The following is a 16,296-nucleotide window of genomic DNA, read 5'->3' on the forward strand; positions in this document are numbered from 1 at the left end:
TCACAACTAACTAATTTTAAAGGTGAGTTTACAGTTTGAGAGGGGATGTATGTGGTAACTTAAGAAATGAATAATAGAAATGGGAATTGTTTTTGTTGTAGTTACACATGGTGGTTTCATAATGTGTCAGTGTGTAAAAGTGATTTACACTTGCCCCGAAAAAAAAAAAGAGCAGTAAGTGTGCTTTCAAATTGGCAAAGAAATTTCGTTTTGGCACTAATGTGAAAACATGACTCTGTGTGCATAGAAGAATTATAGGCAGAGATTTATTGCGTCTTGCTCTGGTGATTTCACAGTTGCATTAGATGGAAAGGGGGAGCGAATTATTGGGGGAAGAAGCAGAGGCTTAGCACACACCCATGTCCTTGCCGTGTATAGTCATGCACAGTATTTACAAGCCAGTGGGGTTTTCAGGTTTAAGTCTGTAATGCAAATACATTCAGCATCACTAAGGCTGGTTGCCCTTGCTGGAGTGTAGGCAGTCACAGAGAATGCACATGGTGGTGGTCTGAAAAAAAAGCAGCTTGGACACGTGCAATTAAATAAATCAAAAATAGTGGTTTCATAATGTGTCAGTCTGTAAAAGTGATTTCAAATTGTAAAAAGAGATTTTCACTTGGCCCGAAAAAAAAAGAGCAGTAAGTGTGCTTTGAAATTGGCAAAGAAATTTCGTTTTGGCACTAATGTGAAAACATGACTCTGTGTGCATAGAAGAATTATAGGCAGAGATTTATTGCGTCTTGCTCTGGTGATTTCACAGTTGCATTAGATGGAAAGGGGGAGCGAATTATTGGGGGAAGAAGCAGAGGCTTAGCACACACCCATGTCCTTGCCGTGTATAGTCATGCACAGTATTTACAAGCCAGTGGGGTTTTCAGGTTTAAGTCTGTAATGCAAATACATTCAGCATCACTAAGGCTGGTTGCCCTTGCTGGAGTGTAGGCAGTCACAGAGAATGCACATGGTGGTGGTCTGAAAAAAAAGCAGCTTGGACACGTGCAATTAAATAAATCAAAAATAGTGGTTTCATAATGTGTCAGTCTGTAAAAGTGATTTCAAATTGTAAAAAGAGATTTTCACTTGGCCCGAAAAAAAAAAAGAGCAGTAAGTGTGCTTTCAAATTGGCAAAGAAATTTCGTTTTGGCACTAATGTGAAAACATGACTCTGTGTGCATAGAAGAATTATAGGCAGAGATTTATTGCGTCTTGCTCTGGTGATTTCACAGTTGCATTAGATGGAAAGGGGGAGCGAATTTTTGGGGGAAGAAGCAGAGGCTTAGCACACACCCATGTCCTTGCCGTGTATAGTCATGCACAGTATTTACAAGCCAGTGGGGTTTTCAGGTTTAAGTCTGTAATGCAAATACATTCAGCATCACTAAGGCTGGTTGCCCTTGGTGGAGTGTAGGCAGTCACAGAGAATGCACATGGTGGTGGTCTGAAAAAAAAACAGCTTGGACACGTGCAATTAAATAAATCAAAAATAGTGGTTTCATAATGTGTCAGTCTGTAAAAGTGATTTCAAATTGTAAAAAGAGATTTTCACTTGGCCCGAAAAAAAAAGAGCAGTAAGTGTGCTTTCAAATTGGCAAAGAAATTTCGTTTTGGCACTAATGTGAAAACATGACTCTGTGTGCATAGAAGAATTATAGGCAGAGATTTATTGCGTCTTGCTCTGGTGATTTCACAGTTGCATTAGATGGAAAGGGGGAGCGAATTTTTGGGGGAAGAAGCAGAGGCTTAGCACACACCCATGTCCTTGCCGTGTATAGTCATGCACAGTATTTACAAGCCAGTGGGGTTTTCAGGTTTAAGTCTGTAATGCAAATACATTCAGCATCACTAAGGCTGGTTGCCCTTGGTGGAGTGTAGGCAGTCACAGAGAATGCACATGGTGGTGGTCTGAAAAAAAAACAGCTTGGACATGTGCATTTAAATAAATCAAAAAAAGTGGTTTTATAATGTGTCAATCTGTAAAAGTGATTTCAAATTGTAAAAAGAGATTTTCACTTGGCCCGAAAAAAAAAGAGCAGTAAGTGTGCTTTCAAATTGGCAAAAAAAATTCGTTTTGGGACTAATGTGAAAACATGACTCTGTGTGCATAGAAGAATTATAGGCAGAGATTTATTGCGTCTTGCTCTGGTGATTTCACAGTTGCATTAGATGGAAAGGGGGAGCGAATTATTGGGGGAAGAAGCAGAGGCTTAGCACACACCCATGTCCTTGCCGTGTATAGTCATGCACAGTATTTAGAAGCCAGTGGGGTTTTCAGGTTTAAGTCTGTAATGCAAATACATTCAGCATCACTAAGGCTGGTTGCCCTTGGTGGAGTGTAGCACTGTGGACATGGGCTTTTTAAAAAATCTGAAAAGTGGTTTCATAATGTGACAGTTTGTAAAAGAGATTTTCACTTGCCCAAAAAAAAGAGCAGTTTGTGTGCATTCAAATTGGCAAAGAAATTTCGTTTTGTGACTATTGTGAAAAGAAATGTAGTAATATATTTAAATACAATAACATATTTTTGTTTTAGTTTTTTTCAGGTATTGCTGAAGAACAGTGAACAAAATTTAAGATGCCTACAAAATCTCGAGTTCAAAAAACGCTAAAAAAAAAACTATATTTGAAGACAACTGGAGGACCAAAGTTAGTAGAAGATGCTGATGTTGGGAAAAAGAAAAAATCTTCTGGTAAGGAAAAAAAACAATTCCTAAACAAAATATTTAAAACAAAGAAAAATGTACAAAATGTCTGTTCTCGGAAAAATGTAACAAAACATAGAGAACAGCAAAAAATTGAGAATTTAGTTAATGCAAATATACCTTCTGCAATTGAAAAGTTTAACATAAACAGAAAAACAGCATTTAAAGAGATACGTAGAAAAATGTTTCAGAGAAGAGTTATGTCCAATTTGATAAAGGATATAAAGAAATATAAGCAAAAGGCTAAATATTACAAGAGAAAAAAAGAAATTGAAGCCATTGCAGCAAAAGCATTAGAATTAAAAAGGAAACTATTCATATTAATTTTGAATAGGATGCGTACATTAGATAAAATGGTTAATGTACTGAAATCACAAAGCAAAAGCAAAAGAGTAGTGAACAGAACAAACTTTTGTAAAGTGTTTTTAGGAAAGTGGATGCATAGTTCAAGTAGTGAACCTTTTTTTAATGAAGAGAGCTATTTTCAAAGTAATAGTTTGCTGCATGCAGTTGACACCAGAGGTCGTTCATACGAAGTAAAAAATGGTTGCATAATGGAGAAGGAGATAATGGTTCCAAGAGATGAGGTACAAGTGATGGCAGATGAGGCAATGGGGAGACGTCCTAAAGCCCCAGTGTACACTTGGAATTGTAGTAGTATTTGCACTGTGCGTCAGGAATCTATTGACAGATTTCGAGAGTTTCTAAGAGAATATAGTAAAAAAAGTGTAAAACAAAAGATTAAGGTGCTTCAAAGTCTGGATCCATGCAGAGTGAGAGAGAATACTGGTTTGCAGGGTCATTCTCTTGCTTGTCTATCTAGAAAAGTGTGCAATAGTGTTTTCCATCATTTTAGGATGCTGGCTGTTCATCATACTGAAATGAGAAAGTTTGTGAGACGGTTGTATTTTGCCAAAAGTCCAGCAATAAAGTTAAATGAATTGAATAGGGCTCTGTTCCGAGGAACGGTATCAGATGTAGAGAAGGTTGTTGATGAAATTCAGTTTTGTTACTTTGGTCCTGAACAAAACAGTGCAGAGAAGGACACAGTAAATGAGGAAGAAGTGGAAGAGAATGTAGAACCCTCTGTAAGTAACACATTTAATGATCACATAACAAAATTTGCAATAGTCTCTAATGAAAGACCAAATTTTACTTGTATTTGTTGCCGCAGAACTCATTATAGAAAACAAACTAGGAATGTTGATCTCTACAGAAAGAGTGAAAATGAAGATAATTATAAGTGGAAGGATTTTGCCACATATATATTTCTAGAAAATTGTTTTGAATTGGGTGAAGATCAGCGTATTTGTAAATACTGTTATAATAAGTTAGAGGAAAATAGAATGCCGACCAGAGCTGTACATAATAATTTAGAATTGGATGCTATTCCTGCTGAACTTTCTGAATTAAATACATATGAGTCTATACTCATTCAATGTGTTCATCCGTTCCAGACCATAGTACGTATGGAGCCCAAAACTGGTAAATTACCTCCTTCAGATTTACTGAGAGGTTTAAAAGGTAGAGTGGTGTATTTGCCCTTGGATTTGAAAAAAAATATGGAAACTATTGATGCGGATACTTTGGAAACTGAACCATTAATTATTCTGGTTAATGGTGTACCTACAAAGAATAAGAAGATTTGGCAGGAGCTGGTAGATGTGCGGAAAGTACAAAGAGCAAATTTGTATTTGAAAAAAAATAACAAATGGTATGAATCAATTTATATAGAAGAAGAAGAAGAAGAAGAAGATTTACAAGGAGACACAGAAACACCAACTGGACAAATTGAAAAAGTGGACAAGTCAAAGGAAGAAGAAATTTATGAACATTTTAGCATACATCCTCTCCATTCGAAAGAAGTTATGGGAGACAATATTGATCTCTTTCAGATGAAGAAAGCAAAAGGAAATCCCGTGAGTGTATGGGAGGAGAGCTTGGAAGCTCGATGTTTTCCCCAGCTGTTTCCTAAAGGAAAAGGAGGACGATACGATGAACGTCCAGAACAGATTCCAGCTTCAGAGTATCGAACTACAAGACTATATGCTGAAGATCCCAGATTTCGACAAAGTATTCCTTATTTGTTCCATCTTTTATTTGAAAGCGACTTGTCTGCACTGTCTTATGCAGTAAATCACATTTTAAAAAGTGGAGTACATTTACAAAATGTGTCTGCTAAGGATTTTATGGAGAAAGTGCAGCACCGAGATGATCATTTGGAAACACAACTGATCAATCTGATGGCTTGTCAGCTTGGGACAAATGAATATTGGTACCGACGCCATGGTGAATTAAAATGCATGTTACGGAATTTAGGAACACCAACATGGTTCGTTACCCTAAGCTGTGCGGAGTACGCTTGGGATGATTTACTGGATTTTCTACGAGAGGCAAATTCAAACATTAAAAACATTGAATACAAGACAGCAGGAGAACTGTGCTCATTGGATCCGGTTAATGTTTGCAGATATTTCAATCATAGATTTGAGGCTATGATGTCCTTCATCTGCAATAAAAAAAATCCACCTCTTGGAGAAGTAGTAGATTTCTTTTGGAGAAAAGAGTACCAGGCAAGAGGTGCTCCTCATATTCATATGCTGTTGTGGATCAAGGATGCCCCAAAGTTTGGAACAGATACTGATGAAGCAGTGTTATCTTACATTGAAGAATATGCAACATGTGCTATACCAATAAGCACAGAAGAGAAAAAGTTAAAGGAGCAAGTTTTACGTTTCCAAAGTCATCGGTGTGGAAAATACTGTCGACGGAAATACAAGAGCAAAGATAAATACTACACTAAATGTCGATTTGGATTTCCTAGACCTGTTCTTTCAAATGGAAGAGTAAACAGTTTTATGTCAGCTGTGAGACATAATATCACAAGAAAATCACCTAAGAATACCTACAACCTTAAAAGAAAAGAAGAATCAAAAAATATAAATGACTACAACCCAGTCATTTTATCCATGTGGAACGCTAACATGGATATACAGTATGTAGCTGACAATTCCATTGCTGTTGCTCGATATGTAACGTCTTACATTACGAAATCAGAAAAAACAGAATTGAAGGAAATGTGGGAAGAGATTTCTCACGAGAAGACTGTCAGTAAGAAGCTGTACAGTTTCAGTTTGAAGATGTTATCGCATCGAGAAATTGGATCCTACGAATGTTCAGATAGGTTATCTTCTGCAAGTCTCTACTCGAAGTCAAGAAGAATAATTTGGGCAAGTTTAGGCCTTGCAGCAATGAGAAATCGGGTACTGAAATCTGTTGGAGAAATTGAATATTTGGCTGAGAATGACCCAGAAAGTACAGATATATTGAAAACAAACATGTTGGACACATATTATCCCAAGAGAAGTCATCATCTGGAGAACATGTGTCTCTATGAAGTGTTACAGAACTACATTTATTCACGGAAAGCTGCAGAAGACATCAACAGTGGAAAATATAAAGTTGTTGGTGAAGAAGGATGTTTGGTGAAGCAAACCAAAGGAAGTTTGATAAATCACCGGAAGCTGAGTTGCGACACTACCGACAAGAAAGAATTTTACTACTTGGCTCTTTTACAGTTGTTTAAACCATGGCGTACAGAGGATGAACTACTGGGAGAATTCCAGAGCTATGAAGATTCTTTTAATGCTTGTAAAGACAGCATACAATGCAGTACATTCTCAACTTATCTGCAAATGTTAAATGAAGAAATTGAACAGGAAACTACAATTGCAGCAGAAATAGCTAGAGACAGTTCTCAGGACAGCCAAAGTTCAGGAACATACAGTCAAGATCCCCTAGGACAACCAATCGTTGAAAATGAAGCATCAATAGCCATGAATGAAGTGGAAACGGCTATGAATCAAGGTCAAGAAGAATTTATAGACTTAGAAAATTTGGAAAGACAACTGAATCAAGAGCAGCAACAAATTTATGAAGAGATCAAAAACAAAATTGATCACGGATTTCTACATATCAAAAAAGAGTGCTCATGCACATCATTTCATCCAATCAGGATGTATGTAAGCGGACAAGCTGGCACTGGAAAAAGTTTCCTAATTAAAGTCATCAGAAGCTACCTAAAGCAAAAAACGGATTCTACTTTGTCTTGTGTGGTTACTGCTCCAACTGGGTTAGCAGCATATAACATAAAAGGAATCACCTTACATCGTTTGCTAATGTTACCAGTGGAGCATGAGAACAAAATACAATTCAACAAGCTAACTGGAGAAGCATCCTTGGAAGTTTCAAGAGTATTGAAGAAGATGCAAGTTCTCATTATTGATGAGGTGAGCATGGTATCGAACTTAATGCTTGCCTTTGTGCATTTAAGAATGCAGCAAATTTTGAAGACAGACTATGACGTGTTATTTGGTGGAAAACACGTCATAGTTTTTGGGGATCTTTTGCAACTTACTCCAGTTAAAGGACAACCAGTGTTTAATACTGTGACACATGAAGACACGAAGAAGTCATTGGGAAGCATTGGAAATACAAATATTTGGTCCTTCTTTGAGTACAAGGAACTTACAACTAATATGAGGCAAGCAAACGATGAAGAATATGGAAGTATTCTGAAAGATATCAGGATTGGAATACTCACAGAAGTTGGGAAAAAAGCATTACAGAGTCGGCTGCTACATAATTTATTTCCAAAGGAAGAAATAGTTGCAGAGAAAATATACAAGAATATTGCAGAAAACAAAAGTGTCATCTGCTTAATGCCAACTCTACGTGAATGCTCAATATTTAATGAGGAGCTTTTGAAATTGGAAAAGGAAGACATCAGGAAATTGGAAGCAGTGGACAAAATTGAGGATGGAAGAATTACTGTCACAGTAACAGGCAAACTGAAAAATAAATTGGACTCACTAGAGAAGAACATCTCCAAAACAGCAGGATTAGAAAAAAATCTATATGTTTGCATGAACTGTAGAGTGTTTTTAAGGAGAAATTTGGATGTTGAGAAAGGCTTAGTGAATGGAGCAATGGGAAGAGTTGTGGGTTTTATTAATTATCAGAAAAAAGAAGGAATTGAATGTTTAAAAATAAAATTTGATCAGATAGAAGAAGTTAAAGATATTTGTCGTTGTACAGTTCGTTTTATGCTTGTGAAAGACTTATATGTACGTAGGAAGCAGTTTCCGTTTTCTCTAGCATATGCTGTAACTATTCACAAGTCTCAAGGATTGACTGTAGATTGTGCATTTGTGAACATTGGTTCAACTGTGTTCAAAGAAGGTATGGCATATGTAGCTTTGTCACGAGTCAAAACATTATCAGGTTTATTCATGATAGACTTTGATGACTCAAAAGTTAGTGCTGATACAAACTGTGTAAAGGAGTATAATAGATTAAGAAGAAGCTATGCTCCTCATTTAGGTCAGTATCCTGTGTTGGAGAAACGTGTAGTTTCTCGTAAAAGGAGAAATGAGAATATCTGTAATGAAGATATAGAGAAGAGGAAAAAAAAGAGGAGTGATGTAATTGCAAGCAAAAAGAAAAAGGAAAATGAAGAACAGGTTGTAGGATGTCATTTTGAAAATAGCTCTGGTGTCAACTGCTATGCAAATGTAGTGCTGAATGTTGCATTTTATCTGGAAAGTTTGCAAGAGCAGATAATAGTAAATCAGGGAAAAAGATTCTGTTCAGAGCTGAGTCTCCTTTTTCAAAAGCTGAGTAAAGATAAAACTCAAATAGAAAGTGCTACTGACATTAGAAAACTTTTAGATGTATGTTCAGGACGAACACAGTTTTCTCAAAATGAACAGCAAGATGCACACGAATTTTTGATGTATTTTCTTCAGGTAGTGGAAGAAGAAGGAGTTCCCATTGACATTTTTTTTGGTCTCTCTTATAAATGGGAACATAGTTGTGATAATTGTTATAATATATGTGGCTCTATTGTTGATAATGAAAGGTTTATTTATTTGACATTGCCAGAGAGTAAAACAGTCACTTTTGCAAAATTAGTTAAAGATGCTAATCATAGCATGAAATGTGGTGAGTGTAATTCTGATATGTTATCAACATTAATTTTAAGGGAATACGGACAGTATGTAATTTTAATGATGCAACGATGTAGAGCTGATGGATCAAAATTGGATACTTTAATAAAGAAGTTTACAGGACAGCAATTATCAATTTCAGGAAAAACTTTTGTAACTGTTGCAATAATTTTCCATGATGGACCTACTGTTACTTCTGGACATTACACAGTTTATCTAAAATGTGAAAAAGGCTGGACACTGTGTAATGATTCCCAATTGATTTTCAAACAACGTTTGCCTTTTGATTTAGCAAATTCCTATCTAATCTTCCTGAAACCTACATTTTAGAGAGACTTGGCAAGATCTGGACAAAATAATTTTACCATTTTACTGGATTACCATTGCAATTTTGTAAAAAAAAGATTTTTAAAATTATCATTTGGCCTAATGGAAAGATAACCAATTGTAATGTGGACTTTTTTAATTTTTAATGCAATTTTGAAAAACCAATAATTTAGAGATAATCGGTAACTTCTGCACATTTTAAATTTTGGAATGCTATTGAACTGCCATTGGAAATTTTTTTCAAAAAAGATTTACAAAATTACTATTTGGCCATGTGGAAAAGTAAGCAATTCTATTGTGGACTAAATAAATTATTCAAAAAATTTTCGTGAACCAAAATGTTACAGAGAATCGGTGAGATCTGGACAGATTAAACTTTAGAATTTTAATGGATTTCCCTTGGAAATTTATTCCAGGAAAAAAAAAAAAAATACTATTTGGCCTAAAGGAAATAAAATCAGATGTATTTTGGAGTTATTTGAGATATAATATTGTGATTATACTTCTCAAACAAACATATCAGACGGTATTTTAAAGAAAAAAGTATTGTTTTTAGATGATATTTTTTTAGAATAATATGCATTTCTGTAATGATAAGTTTAAGTGAGAAGAGATTCTGGGCTTTTTTAATACAATCTTTGTGATTGTTAATTTGTTTTGCCCGCTGTAAAATGATGAATGCAATTGCTTTCACAATTAATAGTGAAATGCAATATATTCTGAAAACAGCAAAAATAAGGCAAAAATATTTTTTGGTAAAAAATGTAAATATGTGTACTGTATTATAAAATGGTTTAAAAATATTAATACTTTTTTCTTTATTTTCAGATCGATATAGAAAATTTTCGGAAACTACAACCATTTTAAAAACTATTTTTTAAAAAAACAAATGAATAAATATTTTTTTGAGTGAGTATGGTAAGTCAATAATAAAAATTGTAGTCTCTCAAGGACTTTGTAATGTGATAACTGATTTTTAGTGTTTTTTTTTAAAAAATAACGCTTACGTTAAAAAAAAAAAAAAAAAGTTTTTAAAAACAAGTAAAAAAAAGATGGAAGATAAGGTTGGCTCTTAAAAGAACCGTTGTGTTCATGCAGGGACAGAGGAAAGGAAGCATGGGAAAATCATTCAAAGCTACAAATGTGCTGATCTATTTTGTTGTTCACTAGGGAAACACTGGTCTCCCTATGACAAATTAGACCTTTACAAAATGTGCAATGAATATCAACCTTCCGAAATCGAAGGTTCATTTCCAGAGGGCCAGCAAAAGGAGATTCTCCCCCCACAGATGAAGGGCTCACCTGACCTGCAGAAGAAGGAGTAAGCCCTGCAGGTGATGGTCCAGGCTGAGCTGCTGTGGATGTACTGGCTCGTCTTTCTGAAGAGTTACCTCCAAAAAGATGACCATGTGTCCTTCTGTGTACGTCCTGGAGGTGTCTCTTCATGGTGTGATTCCCAAAGGAATACTTCCTGTTAGGATTACCTCTAGAAAGTACACGCTTACACAGCTTGCAAGTAACTAAAGGTGCATTCACCTTTTGCTGGCCTTCTGGAAAAGTAAAATAATCCCAAACATAAGAAGGCTTTACTTTCCTCGCTCTCTGCCTCAAGACAGTGCTGCTGGTGCTAGCCTCACTCTCAGAAGAGCTCTGCTGTTCTGCCATCGTATCCCAAAGACAAACCAGCTCCTTCTCCCAAGGGATCACAAGCAGAAATGAGGGGAATGGGTGTGGTGTAGGAGAGTTCTAGAACTGAAAGTACTTTCAACCAATCAAAAGTTGTGTTTCATGATCACATGACCTACCGTACGCTTACGGTACGCTTACGGTGCGCTTACGGCAAAAAGTACACATGCGCGTAAAAAAGACACGCGCTTGCGCGCATGCGCATAACAGTCACTCCCCGGTACTTCCGCGTAACGTGCGCGTGTGGCGTAAGCGCGCACGCGACCCACGCGCAGTACGCGCGGCTACGCAAAGTACGTAACTATACGCAAGCAGCGTAGATAGATTACGGGCGTTGCGTAAACCGTACGCTTACCGTGAGCTTACGGTACGCGTACTATAAAAAAAAAAAAAAAAAAAAATCTGGAAATAAATTTTACATGTTTATTTTAAAAAATTTATATAAAATAAATATTTAATGATTTTAAAAATTTAAGCATAGTCTTTATAAAAGGTAAGAAAATTAAATTAAAAATATGTTTGAAAAAAATGAAGAATAAAAAAAAAAAATAGCATTTAAAAAACCTTTGGAAATTCACTGAAAAAACCATGGGTTTCACACACGTTATAGTTAGGAATTAGCATTTAAAAAACCTTAGAAATTCACTGAAAAAACCATAGGTTTCACACACGTTATAGTTAGGAATTAGCATTTAAAAAACCTTAGAAATTCAGTGAAAAAACCATAGGTTTCACACATGTTATAGTTAGCTGGACATTTTACTCGTAAAAAACCAATGAAATTGCCCCGTTATAGTTAGTTCAGCTAACTATAACTCGCGCGCCCGCAATGCACTGCTGATGACGTCACATATTACATCACTCATGACATGGTCAGTGACATCACTCATGACATCACTGATGACATCTCAAATGACATCACTGATGACATGACTGATGACATCATCCTTGTGATAGAGTGGCAGACCTCCTCTCACCTTAATATAAGCTTTGATACACACATTCAAAAATAGAGACTAAAATTTTCAAAACAATGGACATACCAATACCAGTTACAACAACCTCTTCAGTAATTCTAAGATCAACATACACATCCACTCATTCACCAACAGTCCTATACAGTCACTCATACATGTACTCACTCATCATATGTACTCATACACCTATACATCCTGTTACATAATGCCACTCATCCATAGAGTTACTCACACACATAGTCACTCATGCTAATAAAGAATCAAACATACATTCACCTGCATATACAGTTATACACACACCACCACACTTACTTCTACGGAAACTTACACATACTTAGTCTTTTAAACAATCACTTATAGAAACACATACTTATTCATACAGGAACTCTTTCAATCTCTCCCTCTCACATATACTCACATATATACACCAATAGTCACATATACTAGTTTAAAACATATGTAGTTACTCATAAAGACACTATTGAGACAGTCATTCACTCACTAACACACCAATACACACACGCATCCACCCATGCAGTCCTGCACACATGCTCTGTTCAACACATACAAACAGTGAGTCACTCATTCATGCACCTATGCACTACGTCATACCCCCCACCGAACCATGCAGACACTCAGACTAATACTCAAAAAAACCAACTAATAACCTATATAGACACCCATGTAGCTACTCACCAACCCATGCAGCCACTTATACACAAAGTGAAAAAATGATACAGATATTTACATATTTAAATATTACTCACTAAGCCATGTATTCACTATGATACACTTAATCAGTCAGTTACACAATCAATTTTTCAAAAAGAAATCATCCATTTAGACAGTAATATACCCATTTATTCTTCTATCAACCTTGAGATATACATATATAAAACATATTTAATTTTCAGAAAAACACACATTCACTGGATGATGTCATCTGTGATGTCATCAGTGATGTCATTTGAGATGTCATCAGTGATGTCATGAGTGATGTCACTGACCATGTCATGAGTGATGTAATATGTGACGTCATCAGCAGTGCATTGCGGGCGCGCGAGTTATAGTTAGCTGAACTAACTATAACGGGGCAATTTCATTGGTTTTTTACGAGTAAAATGTCCAGCTAACTATAACATGTGTGAAACCTATGGTTTTTTCACTGAATTTCTAAGGTTTTTTAAATGCTAATTCCTAACTATAACGTGTGTGAAACCTATGGTTTTTTCAGTGAATATATATATATATATATTTATTAATATATATCAAACCAAAAATGTCCTCCGTCGACTCGCAGCACTGTCAGCACTTGCTTCTGCCGAATAAAGGAACCACGAACCACCGGAAATGCAGGCAATTTAAATGGTTATTTTAGTTTTCCTCGGATAACGCGTTTTGGGCACCACTTGCCCTTGATCACGTACTCGTGAGGTAAAAACACCATCTTTTTAAATGCATAAACCACGTGATGAGACACATATACTAAACATAGTAAAAATACTAACACCAAAAAAGGTAGTCTCTTTTCTTTATATCATACTTTTTTCTCTTTTTTGTTTTTTGTGTTTTGATCTTGTGGAGGTGATATGCCCATTTCCATACGGTAGTACCAATCTTTGTGTTCACAGATCCATCTATAATATAGGAGAATATAAATACATTTTATAAATATATAAATATATAAAAACGCATAAATTAATAAAAATGCATTTATATGCAATATCCCCAAAATAGTGTGTAGAGCATTTAAACATATATGCATAAATCCTCCCAGATGCAGATGACAGCCTATCTTTTTCCTAGACTGATCTTTATAACAGCCTGAATGCTGCTATATTGGTACATCCCCCTGAGCATACTCCATCCTCCTTGGTTAATGGGATAAATCCCATACGTACCTGTCACCCTCTTTGCTTTAAGTGCAAAGTGCTTAAAGTGCTAACTAATGTGCAAATAAACAATCATAAAGTGCAAGTGCTACACATGTCCCATCATAAATAGTTAATAATATAATATGAAAATATACACGTTCTAGATTTACAGACCTAAAATAATTAAATACAACCAAAACCGAATAAAATCCAATTCTGCTTCTACTCAATTAAAATAGGATAGCCGCTACCGGCATTGATACTTGTTTACGAATAAGTGCAGGATACACATAGCATTGTCAGAAAGACACATATATCTAGTGCTGATAGAGCATAAGGTCAGTTGATCTCAATTGACCCCTTATAATAAATTGTGCAGATCCTCAGTGTTGTACAAACCATATGGAAATTTACAGTCTAACTCCAGAATTATTTTGGACTCCCGTTGCCTAAGAGCTTTCTCTCGGTCACCCCTTCGGCGTGATTTGGGAATGGCTGCCACCACAAATAACGTAATATTCTGGCATGCACCTGCAGCTTGGTACTGCCAACATATCAGGTGCATGTCAGAATATACACCGCAAACTCCGTTTAACATGAAAAATTGCCCTGGATGGCTATTTTTTCTGGGCTGAATGGTGACCAATAGTGCGTAGTATTCTTCCCAAACCTACATGCACTACAAGTGGAACATTTCGTGAAACCATCATTAGGTTGCAGCCACATTTTTGCAGCTGCCAACTCAGAGCAGGACTTTCCCATCTGTGTGCGCATGGAAACACCTCTCCTATAGGTAACCGTAGGTTGAGCTGGTAATCTCGAGGACAATACCCCATCTATCATAATTATCGGCCAATTGCGTTTAACAATGGCCCGTATCTTCCTTTCTTGTTTGCTAAAGGTAGTGATTAGTCTGGGGGCATCGCAATCTACCTTAGACGCTTGCACATTTGGATCATTATTAAGTAAGGATTCTCTTGATCGGTCCTTAGTTTTCTCAGTGGCCGCTCTCAGAATCCTCTCACTATAGCCCCTCTGTCTGAACCTTTGGTAGGCCTCCTTTGTGCATTTTTGTAAATCATCACTATTGCTGCATATTCTTTTAAGGCGCAAAAATTCACCATACGGAATATTGTTGATCAAGTGCTTTGGATGTGCACTGCTGGCATGAAGAGTCAGATTACCTGCAGTGTCCTTTCTATAGAGTGTGGTGGATAATTGGCCTTGATTCTGGTAAATTTTACGTCCAAAACTTCAATGCAGCTCTTACTGAGATTTGAAGTAAATTTGAGATTAGCATTGTTGTTATTTATCTGCTTAATAAAGTTTGATGCACTTAATTCACTGCCTCGCCAAATAATAAAAACATCATCGATGTATCTAAACCAGTACAAAACATGATTGTTGAAAATGGTGGTATACATTTTCTTGAGGACCTGCTCCTCCCACCAGCCTACATGCAAACATGCATAGCTGGGGGAGAAGCAATCCTCCATCGCTACTCCTCTCTTCTGCAGGTAGATATCATTGCCAAATAAAAAATAAATATTGTTAAAACACCATGAGATCAAACTTAAAATCATCTTATTGTGTTGATAATATTCAATTGGTATGGAATCTAAGAAATACTTGATGGCATTAAGACCTGTGGAATGTTCAATACTTGTATATAAAGATTCAATGTCCAACGTAATGAACACTAAATCCTCCGACCACGTGACATCTTGAATTTTTCTTAAAAAATCGCCAGTGTCCTTCACTAACTTGGCAGTTGTTTCACAGACTCTTGCAGGAAGAAATCCACATATTGTGATATTGTTTCCCCCACGCTGTTGATGGCCGATATAATTGGCCTGCCTGGGATTGGTGTTGTCTTTTTGTGGACTTTGGGCATAAAGTATAGTTTTGCTAGTACCAGGTATTCAATATTCAAGAATTTGAATTCCTCCATTGAAATAACCCCTTCCCTCTTCCAAGTCATTAGTTCTTTTTTTAGAGTCTCTCTGGCCACATTGTATTTGATGTGGGTGGTCTTTTCATAACATTCTCTGTCTTGTATATGTCTACATGCTTCCAATATATAATCCTTTCGGGGCCAAATGACCATATTGCCACCTTTGTCTGATTTGACCACAATGATCTCATGGTTGCTACCCAATCTTTTAATTAATTTGGCACATTCAACTTCATTTTTACTTTTGTATCATTTTCTATGTTTTGTACGATGATGTAACTGTTTGATATTTTCAGTCACTACCTCATGGAAAATGTCAATCGCGCCTTTAGGCATAATGGGGATAAACTTAGATTTAGGTTTGAACGGACTGATACCTGCTCCCAATTGCTTTATATTCTCTCGTTGTAATCCTTCTTGTGTCAAGCTTATTTCTCCCTCTGCTAGTGTCCCCGTGTTGCCCTCCTTGTTCAATTCTTGCAAAGCTCGCAACACGGGTGCATCTGATGCCTGTAATTCCATAATGGGTTCCCTCTCATTGACTGGCTGCCTAGTCAGCACCTTTTGTTACCCCTCCTTGATGGCAAAGAACTTTCGGAGTTTAGATTATCTAATAAAGCAAAAAACTTCCACCCTGGTTTGTGTATAATTAAAATCGCTTACCGGACAGAAAGATAGTGCCAAACTCATATGCAAAGTGATAACTTTATTTGATTCAAATATAATCATAAAAGCAGGACATACATACCACACATATACAAAATAGGTAAT

Source organism: Triturus cristatus, chromosome 6 (assembly GCF_964204655.1).
Source record: "Triturus cristatus chromosome 6, aTriCri1.1, whole genome shotgun sequence".
Taxonomy (NCBI): Eukaryota; Metazoa; Chordata; class Amphibia; order Caudata; family Salamandridae; genus Triturus; species Triturus cristatus.